This window comes from Saccopteryx leptura, chromosome 1 (assembly GCF_036850995.1).
Source record: "Saccopteryx leptura isolate mSacLep1 chromosome 1, mSacLep1_pri_phased_curated, whole genome shotgun sequence".
Taxonomy (NCBI): Eukaryota; Metazoa; Chordata; class Mammalia; order Chiroptera; family Emballonuridae; genus Saccopteryx; species Saccopteryx leptura.
Window position 1 is genome coordinate 362,915,451 of NC_089503.1, and position 15,814 is coordinate 362,931,264.

Here is a 15,814-nt window from a genome sequence, read left to right on the forward strand (position 1 = left end):
TTGATTCCCATTTTTGCCTACTGTGACTCTAGCTATGGCTAGTTCAACACAAGCCTGATTTGGAAAGGGAGGGTATTTACAGTGGCTAAAAAGGTGAGATTTTCAACTTTAGTTTCAGGAAAGCACCTCTCAGGGACCAGGGTTGTAGTCGTTGATTGTTCATGATATTTCATCTTTGTATTGACCAACCCTTGTTAACCCATAAGGGAATTTGGAGCTATCCAAGTTCTTTATCACTTCTGTGCACTAAGACAATGGCTCCCACACCTGGCTGGGCAAAAGAAACACCTGGGAAGCTCTACAAAGGGGGTCCTCAGGTTATGACACAGTTCTGCTCCTACGACAGTGAGGTACCTGAATTTCAGTGTAAGTTGAAATACACCCTAGCCTAAGTCATTTACCTACCCTAACACAGTTGTAAAATCATAATCTAGAACATAAAAACACAACTAAGCCACAGAAAAAGGAAAAGGACATAAATATACTGTACTGTACACTGTACTGCATATTCTTCCACCATACACAACAAAACTAGTTTGCCCATGTAGTCCATAAGTACGATGCTAACAGTGTAAACTGAAACACTCATGTCTCATTCTAAGTTTTTATGGGAGTGAGCATCATAAACACAAAACATCATATGTTGAGATGATCGTAACCCAAGGACCCCTTGTATATGTGATATTTATTACTGACCTCACTAAACTCCATGTTTTGTACCAATTTTAAAGGATTTCATTGTTTTTCAGATATATTTACATCATCTGCAAAACAAAGTTGCCTTTTTTTAGTTCCTCTTTTTATTTAAATTCATATGCCCCTAACCTTACCCTTTTGCAACTATCAGCCTGTTCTCTATACTGTTGGGTCTCTTTCTGTTTTGTTTTAATTATTTATTTATTTTGATTTCTTAGATTCCACTTATAAGTGCAATCACATAGTATGTCTTTCTCTGACTTATTTCACTTAACATAATACCTTCTAGGTCCATCCATTTTGTTGCAAATAGGAAGATTTTATTCTTTTACATTATATTTTATATGTGTGTATGCATATGTGTATGTGCATCACATCTTCTTTATTCATCTATTACTAGACATCTAGGTTGCTTCCATATCTTGGCTATTACTAGTAATGCTATAATGAACATAGCACATATATCTTTTTTAATTGGTTTTTTGCTTATTGTTTTCTTCAGAAAAAGATCTAGAAGTGGAACTGCTGGATCATATAGCAGCTCTATTTTTAATTTTTTGTGGAATCTCTATACTGTTTTCCATAGTAGTTGTACTAATTTACAATCCCACCAACAGTGTACAAGGTTTCTGTTTTCTCCACCTCCTCACCAGAACTTGTTATTTGTAACTTGTTGATGATAGCCATTCTGAGAGATGTGAAGTGATATCTCATTGTGGTTTTAATTTACTTTTCTCTTATGATTAGTGATGTTGAGCATCTTTTAATATGTCTGTTAATCATCTGTATGTCCTTTTAGGAGAAATATCAATTCAGGTCATCTGCCCATTTTTAACTTGGATTGTTTGGGTTTTTGGTGTTAAGTTGTATGAATTCTTTACATATTTTAGATATTAACTGAATGTATCATTTATAAATATCTTCTCCCATTTAGTAGACTGTCATATCATCTTGTTGATGGTTTCCTACACTGTGCAAAAACTCTTTAGTTTGATGTAGTACCATTTGTTTATATTCTCCTTTGTTTCCCTTGTTTGAGAAGATATACCAAGAACAGTATTTCTGCCTGACCAGGCGGTGGCACAGTGGATAGAACGTCGAACAGGGACACAGAGGACCCAGGTTCAAAACCTCAAAGTTACCAGCTTGAGCGTGCGGTTTATCTGGCTTGAGTGTGGGCTCACCAGGTTGAGTGCGAGATCACTGGCTTGAGCGTGGGATCATAGACATGACCCCACGGTTGCTAGATTGAGCCCAAAAGTCTCTGGCTTGAAGCCAAAGGTTGCTGGCTTGAGCAAGGGGTCACTCACTTTGCTGTAGCCCCTCCCCACCTGTCAAGGCACATATGAGAAAGCGATTAATGAATAATTAAGGAGACTAAGGAGCTGCAACAAAGAATTGATGCTTATCTTTCTGTCTGTCCCTCTCTTTCTTTTCTGTCTCTGTCACACACACACACACACACACACACACACACACAGTATTTCTAAGAATGATGTCAAAGAGTTTATTGCCTATGTTTTCTTCTAGGAGTTTTATGGTTTCTTGCTTAACATTAAAGTCTTGAATCCACTGTGAGTTTATTTTTGTATACGGTGCAAGAAGGTGGTCCAATTAGGTTTTGTTCTATGTATCTGCCTAGTTTTATCAACACCACTTACTGAGGAGATTGTCTTTACTCAGTCGTATATCCTTGCCTCCTTTATCATAGACTGACCATATAAACAAAGATTTGGCTTTGAGCTTTCTATTTCATGTGTGTGTCTATGCCAGTACCATACTGTTTTGATTATTGTAGCTTTCTAGTATACAGTGGTACCTTGAGACGAACAGACCAACATATGAATTTTTAAGATACGAGCTATGACTCAGTCCGTATTTTTGTTTGAGATCCGAGTGAAATTCCAAGATACGAGATTTGAGTCGTGATTCAGGAAGCTGCCACTAGTTGGCGCATTGGCACATGGGTCCAGTATTGGCAATTTGATATATGAGTTGACTGACTTACGAGCTCGATTACAGAACAAATTAAATTCGTATCACTGTAGTTTGATATCATGGTGCCTCTTTGTTCTTTCTCAAGATTTCTTTGGCTATTCAGGGTCTTTTGTGGCTCCATATAAATCTTAGAATTATTTGTACTAGTTTTATGAAAAACACCTCTGGTATTTTGATAGTGACTGCATTTAATCTATAGATTACTTTGGGTAGTATGGACATTTTAACAATGTTGATTCTTCCTATACATGAGCACAGTATATGCTTCCATTTATTTGCAATATTTCCATTTCTTTCTTCAATGTCTTTTAGTTTTAGAGTACATGTGTTTCACCTCTTTGGTAAATTTATCCCTAAGTATTTCATAGTTTCTTATGCAATTATAAGTAAGACTGTTTTCTCAATTTCTTCTTCTGGTCATTTGCTATTGGTATATAGAAATGCAACAACTTTCTGAATATTGATTATCTTTCCTGCTGCTTTACTAAAGTCATTTATTAGTTCTACAATTTTTTTGGGAGGGAGTTGGTGGAGTCTTTGGGGTTTTCTATATATTTGGTATATCATCTGCAAATAGTGAGAATTTTACTTCTTTTCCAATTTGGATACCTGTTATTTCTTTTCTTGTCTGACTGCTGTGGCTAAAACTTCCAATATTATACTAAATAGAAGTGGTGATAATGGACATCCTTGTCTCATTCCTGATATTAATGAAAGGCTTTCAGCTTTTCACCACTGAGTAATATTAGCTGTATTTATCATATATGATCTTTATTACATGGAGACATATTCCTTCTATACCCAATTTGTCAAGTTTTTCTGCACCTATTCAAATGCTCATATAGTTTTTATCCTTTATTTTGTTAATGTGCTATGTTGAATTATTTGATTGATAGATGATGAACCATCCTTGCTTCTCCAGATGAATCCCACTTGAATCCGAGTTGGTCCTGGTATATAATTATTTTAAACTATTGTTAAACCTTGTTTGCTAATATTTTGTTTAAAATTTTCGCATCTAAATTCATCAAGGATATCATCCTGTAAATTTTGTTTTTGTAATGTTTTTATCTGGTTTCGGTATCAGGGTAATGCTTGTTTCATAAAATGAGTTTGCAGGTGTCTCTTCTTCTTCTTCAATTTTTGAAATATTTTAAGAAGTATATGTATTAGTTTTTCTTTGAATGTTTGGTAGATTTCACCTATGAAGTGATCTGGTCCTGGACTTTCATTTTTTCAAAGATTTTTGATTACCACTTCAATTTCATTACTAGTAATTGGTCTGTTTAGATTTTATATCTTCCTGGTTCAGTCTTGGAAGCTTATATACTTCTAGAAATTTATCCAGTTGTTTTTTGGGGTTTTTTTAGATTGTCAAATTTGTTGGCAAATCTTTGTATTTCTGTGGTATCAGTTGTAACTTCCCTTTCATTTATGATAGTAATAATATGGCTCTGTCTCCTCCTCCTCCTCCTCCTCCTCCTCCTTCTTCTTCTTCTTCTCCTCCTCCTCCTCCTCCTCCTCCTCCTCCTTTTTTATGATTATAGCCAAAGTTTATTTATTTTATTTTTCTCTGCAAAGACCAACCCTTAGTTATATTGATCTTTTCTATTATTTCTTTTATTTCTATTTTATTTTTATTCTCATCTTTCCTTCCTTCTATTTACTTTGGGTTTGTTTGCTCTTTTTCCAGTTTCTTTAGGTAGAGAGTCAGACTGTTTATTTGAGATTTTCTTCTTTCTTGAAATAGGCCAGTATAGCTAAGAACTTCCCTCTTAGAACTGCTTTTGCTAAATCCCATAAAATTTGAAAAGTTGTGTTTTCATTTTCATTTGTTTCAAGATAGATTTTGATTTCTTGTTTGATTTATTCTTTGATTCATTGTTTGTGTAATGGCATGTTGCTTAGTCTCACATACTGTTTATTTTTTTCAGTTTTCTTTCTAAAGTTGATTTCGAGTTTCACACCATTGTGGTTGGAAAAAATGTTTGATGTAATTACAATCTCCTTGAATTTATTGAGGTTTATTTTGTGGCCTAATTTTGATCTATTCTAGAGAATGTTCCATGTGCATTGTGGGGAAAAAAATGTGTTTGGGGATAAAATGGTCTAGAAATGCCTGTTAAGTCAATCTCATTAATATAATGCTTAAAGCCCTTATTTCCTTTTTGATTTTCTGTCTGGATGACCTATACATTGATGTGAGTGGAGTATTAAAATACACTGCTCTTACTGTATTACTGTGGATTTGTCCCTTTATGACCATTAATAATTGCTTTATATTTTTTTAGTACTCCTCTGTTCAGTGCATAGATGTTTTTGATTTTTATATCCTCTTCTTGGCTTGACCCCTTTATAATTATATAATGTCCTTTTTTGCCTCTTTTTTTTTACATTTTTTGTTTGTTTCACAATCTATTTTCTTTGATATAATTTTGCCACTCCAGCTTTATTTTAATTTGTTTGTATGGAATATCTTTCTCCATTCCTTTACTTTCAGTCCATATGTGTCTTTCAAACTGAAGTTAGTCTCTGGCAGGCAGCACATAGATGGGTCAAGTTTTTCCATTCTTTTAGCCACATATGTCTTTATATTGGAGCATATAATTCATTTACATTTAAAGTAATTATTGAAAAGTGTGTACTTATTGCCATTTTATTAACTATCTTTTAGTAATTTTTATAGTTGTCTTCTGTTCCTTTCTTCCTCTCTTGATCACTTGTGGTTTGCTGTCATTCTTTAGGCTCTTTTCTCTTTGTTCTTTTTATATTTTTTATGTGCTTTTAGTTTGAAGTTACCATGAGGTTTGTGTATGTTGTTCTTTATTTATAATGATCTATTTTAAGCTGGTAGGCATTTAAGTTCAAATATATCTTATAAGGACTACATTTTTTAATTGCCCCACCCATTCTTTGTTATTGATGGTATATTTTAGATCTTCTGTGTTGTCTATCTTTTACTTATTATAGTGTGAGTTGAGTTTGATACTCTTTTCTTTTAATCACTTTAGTAGATTATTTGCTGTATTTATTAAATATCTTACTTACCTGTCAAATTTTTCCCTTTCTCATATTTTCTTATTTCTGGTTTTGGCATTTATTTTTCTACTTAAAGAAGATCCTTTAACATTTTTTGTAAGCTGTGTAATGGTGATGAAGTCCTTTAGATTTTGCTTTTCCAGGAAACTCTTTATCTCTCCTTAAGTTCTGAATGATAACTTTGCTGGATAAATTATTCTAGATTGAAGGTTTCTTTCTTTTAGCACTTTAAAAGTGTCTTGCCCACTCCCGTCTGGCCTGAAAGCAACTGATAAGAAATCAGCTGATCGAGTGACATCACGGAAATGGCGCCGTGAGCAGCACGTCCGACAGATCTCCCCAAAATCACAACAAATTTATCAACTAGAAACAGAAAAATTTATCCTCGGAGCATTTCGGAGTTCCACACAAACTGAAAGAGAAAGGACTGTTATCACTTGAATCTGAGAGATGAGCGTGTGGAGGAAGCTAACTACCACAGGGACGTTCATTCAAGCCGCGGAGGGAGTGCGCCTGTGGTGAGTCAGCCCACACTCGGGAGCGGCGAGCAGCCGCCGGCGCGCGCCCGGTCCGGTTGCAGAGCAAGCACCGCTAACGTTCCCAACGGCCCGTGCACTGCGAGTGAGAGTCCCCAGCCACCGGTGCCTGGAGCACCCCATTCGCGCGCGTGCCCTACTGGCCCGCACACCTAGGGTGCCCCATTATCCTGCGTCCGGTGCGCCCTACTGGCCCACACACCCAGGGTGCCCCATTATCCTGCGCCCGGTGCGCTCCAGCCGCCAGCGGCGGGGCGAGTGGGAGAGGCGCCAGGGCGGTCTTCCCTACTTGGGAGATTCTCTCCGTGGGCAGGGCACCTCACCCAGCCATTCAAGCTAACAATCAAGCATTGGGGGAGGGGCACGCAGGCAGCCTGAAATACCTTCGGGAGCACAGCTGCGGACCCAATCACTGAAATTAGCTTAACCCATGAAATCTGCGCACCCACAGGCTCTAATTGATAAGATCTCTCTCAGTTCAGCGATCCAAGATAAGAGGCATGATATTTCTTAGTGCCTCTCGCTAAAGGGGCGTGGGCAACTTCTGACTGATAGAGCCTCCATATTCAGGGATAAACGCTAACAAGAGGGACTTGGCAGATAATAAGATCTTTACTACACTAGTCGCAAGCAGAGACTAGTGCCTCTTCTTCCCAGCCAAAACAGGCTACAAAGTGTGGAAAGCCTGGGTTGAGTGGTCCAACTGAATGCTAGGCGCTGAACAGACACCTTGACAACAATTGACTCCCACCCCCGCCTGATTACACTGGAGGCTCTGACTGCCAGAGCCTTTCCCAAAGCCTTGCGCTGAGTGGTGATAGAGTGGGGATTTCCTAGCTCTTTGAGCCTCTTACTCCCCAGGCAGAAGCAGTAGCAGCCTTATAGCTGGATCACCAGGCTGCTAATTCAGGAAGGGGGGACTAGGAGAGAGACTCCAGGAAAGCAAACTCTCTCATCGTTGGACCCTGCAAACGCCAACAAGCCTTGACTACCAGGCAAGACTAAAGCCAATTATATGACATTGCCATAGAACCCCATCAACTGCAAATCCCTACCTAAGTGTGACACAGGGGCAGAGCCTGGGGTACAGAGTCACCAACCAGGAAGAGGGAGAGAAAAGAAAAAGGAAGAAGTTAACCTCTCAAAATCAAGAAAAATCCAGAGACTTTACAACTTGTTCCACTAATTTTTTTTTTTGCTGTTGTTTGTTTCTTCTATCTTATTGCCTTTATTATTATTATTTCTATTACCTCCACCTTGGTCCTTCTATTCTCTGCCCATCTTATGATTCCCTTTTCTTGAACTACACTACCCATGAGTGTTACATTTTATTTCTTATTTTCATCCTCACCCTCCTTTAAGGTTATACTTCAAAACACTTAACTCTCACTCTCTCCTCCTTTGTTTTTTTTCGTTTTGCTTTATTTTGTTTTTTTCTCTTCCTCTATTTTTCTTCCTTCATTTTTCTCTTTTTCTTATTTTTTCCTTTCTATTCGTTTTTTCTTTTCTCATTTTACTTTTCTTCCCATTTAATCCTCAATCACGAACAAATTAGTTAATTTGGGACTCAAGGGTTTTTTTTGGTTTTATTTTTCTTTTTCGCTTTTGTTTTTGTTTTTTTTTGTTGTTTGTTTGTTTATTTTTGTGGCATTTTGGGTACTTTTTACATTACTTTTTAACTCACTAGCATTCCTCCCAACCCAAGGTCTCCATCGTATTTAGTCTTCGCTCCACTTAATACAACAGATTTTTACTTATTATTTTTATTTTTTTCTTTATTATTCTTTTTTTTTTTCTCCATTTCTCTGGTTCCCTCTTATCCCTCTCATTATATCTCTTAGTCGACCATCACTTACAAGCAAATCATCTTATGCTTGTCTAAGATTTTCTTCCTTTTTTTTTTTTTTTTTGCATTTCGTAGGTCCCTACTCCCTTTTTTTGCCCCTTGAACTCTTCACCCCAAATCAGGCCCTCCATTATAGGCAGTTTTTGTTCCATTTAGCATAATATAATTCACAGGTCATCACGATATTTCCCTGAGGAGGGGAGAGGAGGGAAAGAGAAGAAAGAAAAAAGGGGGAAATAATAAATTATTACTGGTTTTTTTTGTGGGGTGTTTTACCTTTTTTTTTTTCTTTTTACTCTTTATTAATTCTAATTAGTGCTATCAACAAGACCACCCTCAGATGCCAATAAGAAAGAGGAAATCGAATATTATGGATACAAAAGAAAGAGAGGTAACACAAATAGATGTGGAAAAATCTATGGAGAAAAGACTTAACATATTGGAAGCCTTGGAGCTAAATGACAGAGAATTTAAAATAGAAATCTTAAAAATACTCAGAGATATACAAGAAAACACAGAAAGGCAATTTAGGGAGATCAGAAAACAACTCAATGAACACAAAGAATATATTACCAAGGAAATTGAAACTATAAAAACAAATCAAACAGAAATGAAAAACTCAATTCACGAGCTGAAAAACGAGGTAACAAGCTTAGCTAACAGAACAGCCCAGATAGAAGATAGGATTAGTGAAATAGAAGACAAACAACTTGAGGCACAACAGAGAGAAGAAGAAAGAGACTCAAAAATAATAAAAAACGAGAAATCCCTACAGGAATTGTCTGACTCCATCAGAAAGCATAACATAAGAATAATAGGTATATCAGAGGGAGAAGAGAAAGAAAATGGAATGGAGAATATACTCAAACAAATAATAGACGAGAACTTCCCAAGCCTGTGGAAAGAACTAAAACCTCAAATTCAAGAAGCAAACAGAACACCAAGTTTTCTTAACCCCAACAAACCCACTCCAAGGCACATCATAATAAAGATGACACAAACCAATGACAAGGAAAAAATTCTCAAGGCAGCCAGGGAAAAGAAGAGTACAACATATAAAGGAAGGTCTATTAGATTATCATCAGATTTCTCAGCAGAAACTCTACAAGCTAGAAGAGAGTGGACCCCAATATTTAAAGCCCTGAAAGAGAGGAACTTTCAGCCAAGAATACTATACCCATCAAAGCTATCCTTCAAGTACGAAGGAGATATAAAAACATTCACAAATACAGAAAAGATGAGAGAATTTATCAGCAGAAAGCCCCCACTCCAGGAAATACTAAAGGGGGTTTTCAAACCAGATTCAAAGAACAAAAGTAAACAACACCACAAGTAACAGCTCCACCAAGAACACAATAAAACCAAACTTAAACTGTGACAACAAAGGAAAAAAAGGGGGGAGAGGATGGAGATTAACAGTAGCAAAGGACGATGAAGTGCAGAAATACTCATAAGATAGGGTACTACAATGAATATGGTAGGTACCCTTTTCATTACTTAATGGTAACCACCCTTGAAAAAACCACCACAAAAACACTTGACTTAAAAAAGGTAGCAACAGAGGAAAGAAGTATGGAACACAAACAAACAAAAACCAATGATAGAAAAACAAAAGAGAAGAATCAAACAAGATACAAAACTAACAGAAAGCAATTTATAAAATGGCAGTAGGGAACCCACAAGTGTCAATAATTACACTAAATGTAAATGGATTAAACTTACCAATAAAAAGACACAGAGTAGCAGAATGGATTAAAAAAGAAAATCCAACTATATGCTGCCTACAAGAAACACATCTAAGCAACAAGGATAAAAACAAATTCAAAGTGAAAGGCTGGAAAACAATACTCCAAAACAACACCCAAAAAAAAGCAGGTGTAGCAATACTCATATCTAATAATGCTGACTACAAGACAGAAAAAGTACTCAGAGACAAAAATGGTCATTTCATAATGATTAAGGGGAAGTTGAATCAAAAAGACATAACAATCCTTAATATATATGCACCAAACCAAGGAGCACCAAAATATATAAGACAGCTACTTATTGACCTTAAAACAAAAACTAACAAAAATACAATCATACTTGGAGACCTCAATACACCGCTGACGGCTCTAGATCGGTCATCCAAACAGAGAATCAATAAAGATATAGTGGCCTTAAAAGAAATACTAGAACACCTGGATATGATAGACATCTATAGGACACTTCATCCCAAAGCGACAGAGTATACATTTTTCTCTAGTGTACATGGAACATTCTCAAGAATTGACCATATGTTGGGCCACAAAGACAATATCAGCAAATTTAGAAAAATTGAAATTGTACCAAGCATATTTTCTGATCATAAAGCCTTGAAACTAGAATTCAACTGCAAAAAAAGAGGGGGAAAAACCCACAAAAATGTGGAAACTAAACAATATACTTTTAAAAAATGAATGGGTCAAAGAAGAAATAAGCGCAGAGATCAAAAGATATATACAGACAAATGAAAATGAAAATACGACATATCAGAATCTCTGGGATGCAGCAAAAGCAGTAATAAGAGGAAAGTTCATATCACTTCAGGCCTATATGAACAAACAAGAGAGAGCCCAAGTAAACCACTTAACTTCACACCTTAAGGAACTAGAAAAAGAAGAACAAAGACAACCCAAAACCAGCCAAAGAAAGGAGATAATAAAAATCAGAGCAGAAATAAATGAAATAGAGAACAGAAAAACTATAGAAAAAATCAATAAAACAAGGAGCTGGTTCTTTGAAAAGATCAACAAAATTGACAAACCCTTGGCAAGACTCACCAAGGAAAAAAGGCACAGGACTCAAATAAATAAAATCCAAAATGAAAGAGGAGAGATCACCACAGACATCATAGATATACAAAGAATTATTGTAGAATACTATGAAAAATTATATGCCACCAAATACAACAATCTAGAAGAAATGGAGAAGTTCCTAGAACAATACAACCTTCCTAGACTGAGTCATGAAGAAGCGGAAAGCCTAAACAGACCAATCAGCAGGGAGGAAATAGAAAAAACTATTAAAAACCTCCCCAAAAATAAAAGTCCAGGCCCAGACGGTTATACTAGTGAATTCTATCAAACATTCAAAGAAGACTTGGTTCCTATTCTACTCAAAGTCTTCCAAAAAATTGAAGAAGAAGCAATACTTCCAAACACATTTTATGAGGCCAACATAACCCTCATACCAAAACCTGGCAAGGATGGCACAAAGAAAGAAAACTACAGACCAATATCTCTAATGAATACAGATGCTAAAATTCTAAACAAAATACTGGCAAACCGAATACAACAACATATTAAAAAAATAATACATCATGATCAAGTGGGATTCTTCCCAGAATCTCAAGGATGGTTCAACATACGCAAAACGGTTAACGTAATACACCATATCAACAAAACAAAGAACAAAAACCACATGATCTTATCAATAGATGCAGAAAAGGCTTTTGATAAAATACAACACAATTTTATGTTTAAGACTCTCAACAAAATGGGTATAGAAGGAAAATATCTCAACATGATAAAGGCCATATATGATAAACCATCAGCTAACATCATATTAAATGGCATAAAACTGAGGACTTTCTACCTTAAATCAGGAACAAGACAGGGTTGTCCACTCTCTCCACTCTTATTTAACGTGGTGCTAGAAGTTCTGGCCAGAGCAATCAGACAAGACAAAGAAATAAAAGGCATCCATATCGGAAAAGAAGAAGTAAAGGTATCACTTTTTGCTGATGATATGATCCTATACATCGAAAACCCGAAGGACTCCACAAAAAGATTATTAGAAACAATAAACCAATACAGTAAGGTCGCAGGATACAAAATTAACATACAAAAGTCCATAGCCTTTCTATATGCCAACAATGAAATATTAGAAAACAAACTCAAAAAAATAATCCCCTTCATGATTGCAACAAAAAAAATAAAATACCTAGGAATAAACATAACAAAGAATGTAAAGGACCTATATAACGAAAACTACAAGGCATTATTAAGAGAAATAGAAAAAGACACAATTAGATGGAAAAATATTCCTTGTTCTTGGATAGGAAGAATAAATATAATTAAAATGGCCATATTACCCAAAGCAATATATAAATTTAATGCAATTCCCATCAAAATTCCTATGAGATTTTTTAAAGAAATGGAACAAAAAATCATCAGATTTATATGGAACTATAAAAAACCCCGAATAGCCAAAACAATCCTAAGGAAAAAGAATGAAGCTGGGGGCATTACAATACCTGACTTTAAACTATATTATAGGGCCACGATAATCAAAACAGCATGGTATTGGCAGAAAAATAGACACTCAGACCAATGGAACAGAATAGAAAGCCCAGAAATAAAACCACATATATATGGTCAAATAATCTTTGATAAAGGGGCCAACAACACACAATGGAGAAAAGAAAGCCTCTTCAACAAATGGTGTTGGGAAAACTGGAAAGCCACATGCAAAAGAATGAAACTCGACTACAGCCTGTCCCCGTGTACTAAAATTAATTCAAAATGGATCAAAGACCTAAATATAAGACCTGAAACAATAAAGTACATAGAAGAAGACATAGGTACTAAAATCATGGACCTGGGTTTTAAAGAACATTTTATGAACTTGACTCCAATGGCAAGAGAAGTGAAGGCAAAGATAAATGAATGGGACTACATCAGAATAAAAAGTTTTTGCTCAGCAAGAGAAACTGATATCAAAATAAACAGACAGCCAACTAAATGGGAAATGATATTTTCAAACAACAGCTCAGATAAGGGCCTAATATCCAAAATTTACAAAGAACTCATAAAACTCAACAACAAACAAACAAACAATCCAATAAAAAAATGGGAAGAGGACATGAACAGACACTTCTCCCAGGAATAAATACAAATGGCCAACAGATATATGAAAAGATGCTCAGCTTCATTAGTTATTAGAGAAATGCAAATCAAAACTACAATGAGATACCACCTCACCCCTGTTAGATTAGCTATTATCAACAAGACGGGTAATAGCAAATGTTGGAGAGGCTGTGGAGAAAAGGGAACTCTCATCCACTGTTGGTGGGACTGTAAAGTAGTACAACCATTATGGAGGAAAGTATGGTGGTTCCTCAAAAAACTGCAAATAGAACTACCTTATGACCCAGCAATTCCTCTACTGGGTATATACCCCAAAACCTCAGAAACATTGATACGTAAAGACACATGTAGCCCCATGTTCATTGCAGCACTGTTCACAGTGGCCAAGACATGGAAACACCCAAAAAACCCTTCAATAGAAGACTGGATAAAGAAGATGTGGCACATATACACTATGGAATACTACTCAGCCATAAGAAATGATGACATCAGATCATTTACAGCAAAATGGTGGGATCTTGATAACATTATACGGAGTGAAATAAGTAAATCAGAAAAAACCAAGAACTACATGATTCCATACATTGGTGGAACATAAAAATGAGACTAAGAGACATGGACAAGAGTGTGGTGGTTACCAAGGGTGGGCAGAGGGAGGACATGGGAGGGAGGGAGGGAGAGAGTTAGGGGGAGCGGGAGGGGCACAGAGAACTAGATAGAGGGAGGCGGAGGACAATCTGACTTTGGGCGAGGGGTATGCAACATAATTTAATGACAAAATAACCTAGACATGTTTTCTTTGAATATATGTACCCTGATTTATTAATGTCATCCCATTATCGTTAATAAAAATTTATTAAAAAAAAATAGAAATCAGCTGATCACTTCATAGAGGTTTCTTTATATGTAATTTGTTTTTCTCTTGCTTCCTTCAAAAGTGTTTCTTTACTTTTCTTTTCCTAAAGATTTTATTTATTGATTTGAGAGTGGATAGAAAGAGAGAGAGAAAGGGGGAGTGAGGATCATGACACATCAACTCATAATTGTTACTTCTCGTATGTGCCTTGATTGGGCAAGCCTGGGGTTTCAAACCAGCAACCTCCAGATTACAGGTCAACACCTTATCGACTGTGCCACCACAAGTCTGGTTGTCTTTTTTTAAAAAAAAAAAAAAAAAAAAAGACTGTCTCAGCCCTAGCTGGTTGGCTTAGTGCTGGTGGGCCAGCCTGGCATGTGGATGTCTTGGATTTGATTCCCAGTCAAGGCACACAGAAAAAGCAACAATCTGCTTCTCTACCCTTCCCTTTCCCCTTCTCTCTCTCTCTCTCTCTCTCTCTCTCTCTTTCCCTCCCACAACCACAGCTCAATTGATTTGAGTGCATTGACCCCAGTTTCTGAGGATGGCCCCATGGAGCCTCTGCCTCAGGTGTTAAAAATTGCTTGATTACAAGGATAGACCCAGATAAGGAGAGCATCATCCCAAGACTGGGGTTGTCTGGTGAATCCCAATCAGGTCATATGCAGGAGTTTGTCCCTCTATCTCTCCACCTGTCAACTTGGAAAAGAAGGAAAAAGAAAAAGGATTGTCTCTTTAACTTTTGCCATTTTAACTAAAGTGTCTTGGTGTGCAACTATTAGGATAGTTTTTAGCCATTATTTCTTTTAAAGTTCTTATTATTTTCTTTCTTCTTCTTCTAGTATCCCTATAATACAAATATTTGAATACTTGATGTTATCCCAGAGTTCCCTTAAACAATTCTCAGTTTTTCCATTCTTTTCTATTTCTGCTATTCTGATTAATTGATTTCCACTACTCTGTCTCCCACATTGTTAATCCATTCTTCTGTGGTAAATAACCTGCTGTTGATTTCTTCTAAGGTGTTTTTTATTTCAGTTATTGTGTTTTTTAGGTCTGCTTGGTTTTATTACACTTTTTTTTTGTTGAAAATTCTCCCTAAGTTCCTCTATTTCACTGTCAAGTTTCATGAGCATCCTTAAGATGGTTTCTTTTAATTCTTTATTGGGCAAATTACTTATTTCTGGTTTTTTTTAAGGTTTTTTTTTTCTTGGGGACGTTTGTTGTGCTTCATTTGAGAGATATTCATCTGTCTTTTTATTTTGTTTGACTTTCTATGTTTCTATGTCTTATTCTATGAATAAGACAAAATAGCTTTCTCTTCCAATCTTGAGAAAGTGGTTTTAAATAGTTTTGTCTCTGAGTGGACTGTGTGTGCAGGGTGGTTTTGATAGAAGCTGAGTGGGTACTCAAGGCTCCTGGTCATTGATCTACAGAGTCAGAGTAGCTCCAGTGGGAAAGGCCAAGTGTGTGTGGTAATATCTTCTTGGTCCTGCTTGCTCCCTTTCTTCAGGCTAAAACTGGCTTGGGTAAAGTGTCTGGGAATACACTGCAGAGACCTTACCAACAAGCTAGAGCACCTAAAGAGAGACCCACCCCTCACCCTATAGAGTTGGAAGGGGGACATAAACTTGATACTCACCAACTTCTCTGACTGTGGAGAATTTCCATAGTCTTCAAAAATTCCCACAGTTCTTTAGTCTTCTCTATACAGTCTCTCTCTTGTTTGTTGCACCAAAAGTGGCCTGGTATAGAAGAGGCCTCTGTATAGGCTTTGTGTACCAGATAGTTTTGGGGAAAGCTGCTTGGAGTCCAGCAGGCACTAATGGTGCCCAAGTCACAAGCCTGCTGCCTCAGCAGCTCTCAGCAGGGAGGCCAGGTGGGTAAGATGATGCCCTGCTGTTCATGCCTGCACCCTTTTTTCAGAGATGAATGGTTCCAGGAAATGTAACTG

The 15,814-nt window shown here is 36.7% G+C and overlaps 1 pseudogene; it reads left to right on the forward strand.

Annotated features, from left to right (window-relative positions):
* Positions 1-254: 254 nt before the first annotated feature.
* Positions 255-15,814, forward strand: part of LOC136388456 (ADP-ribosylation factor-like protein 5A) — a 98,578-nt pseudogene continuing 83,018 nt past the window's right edge.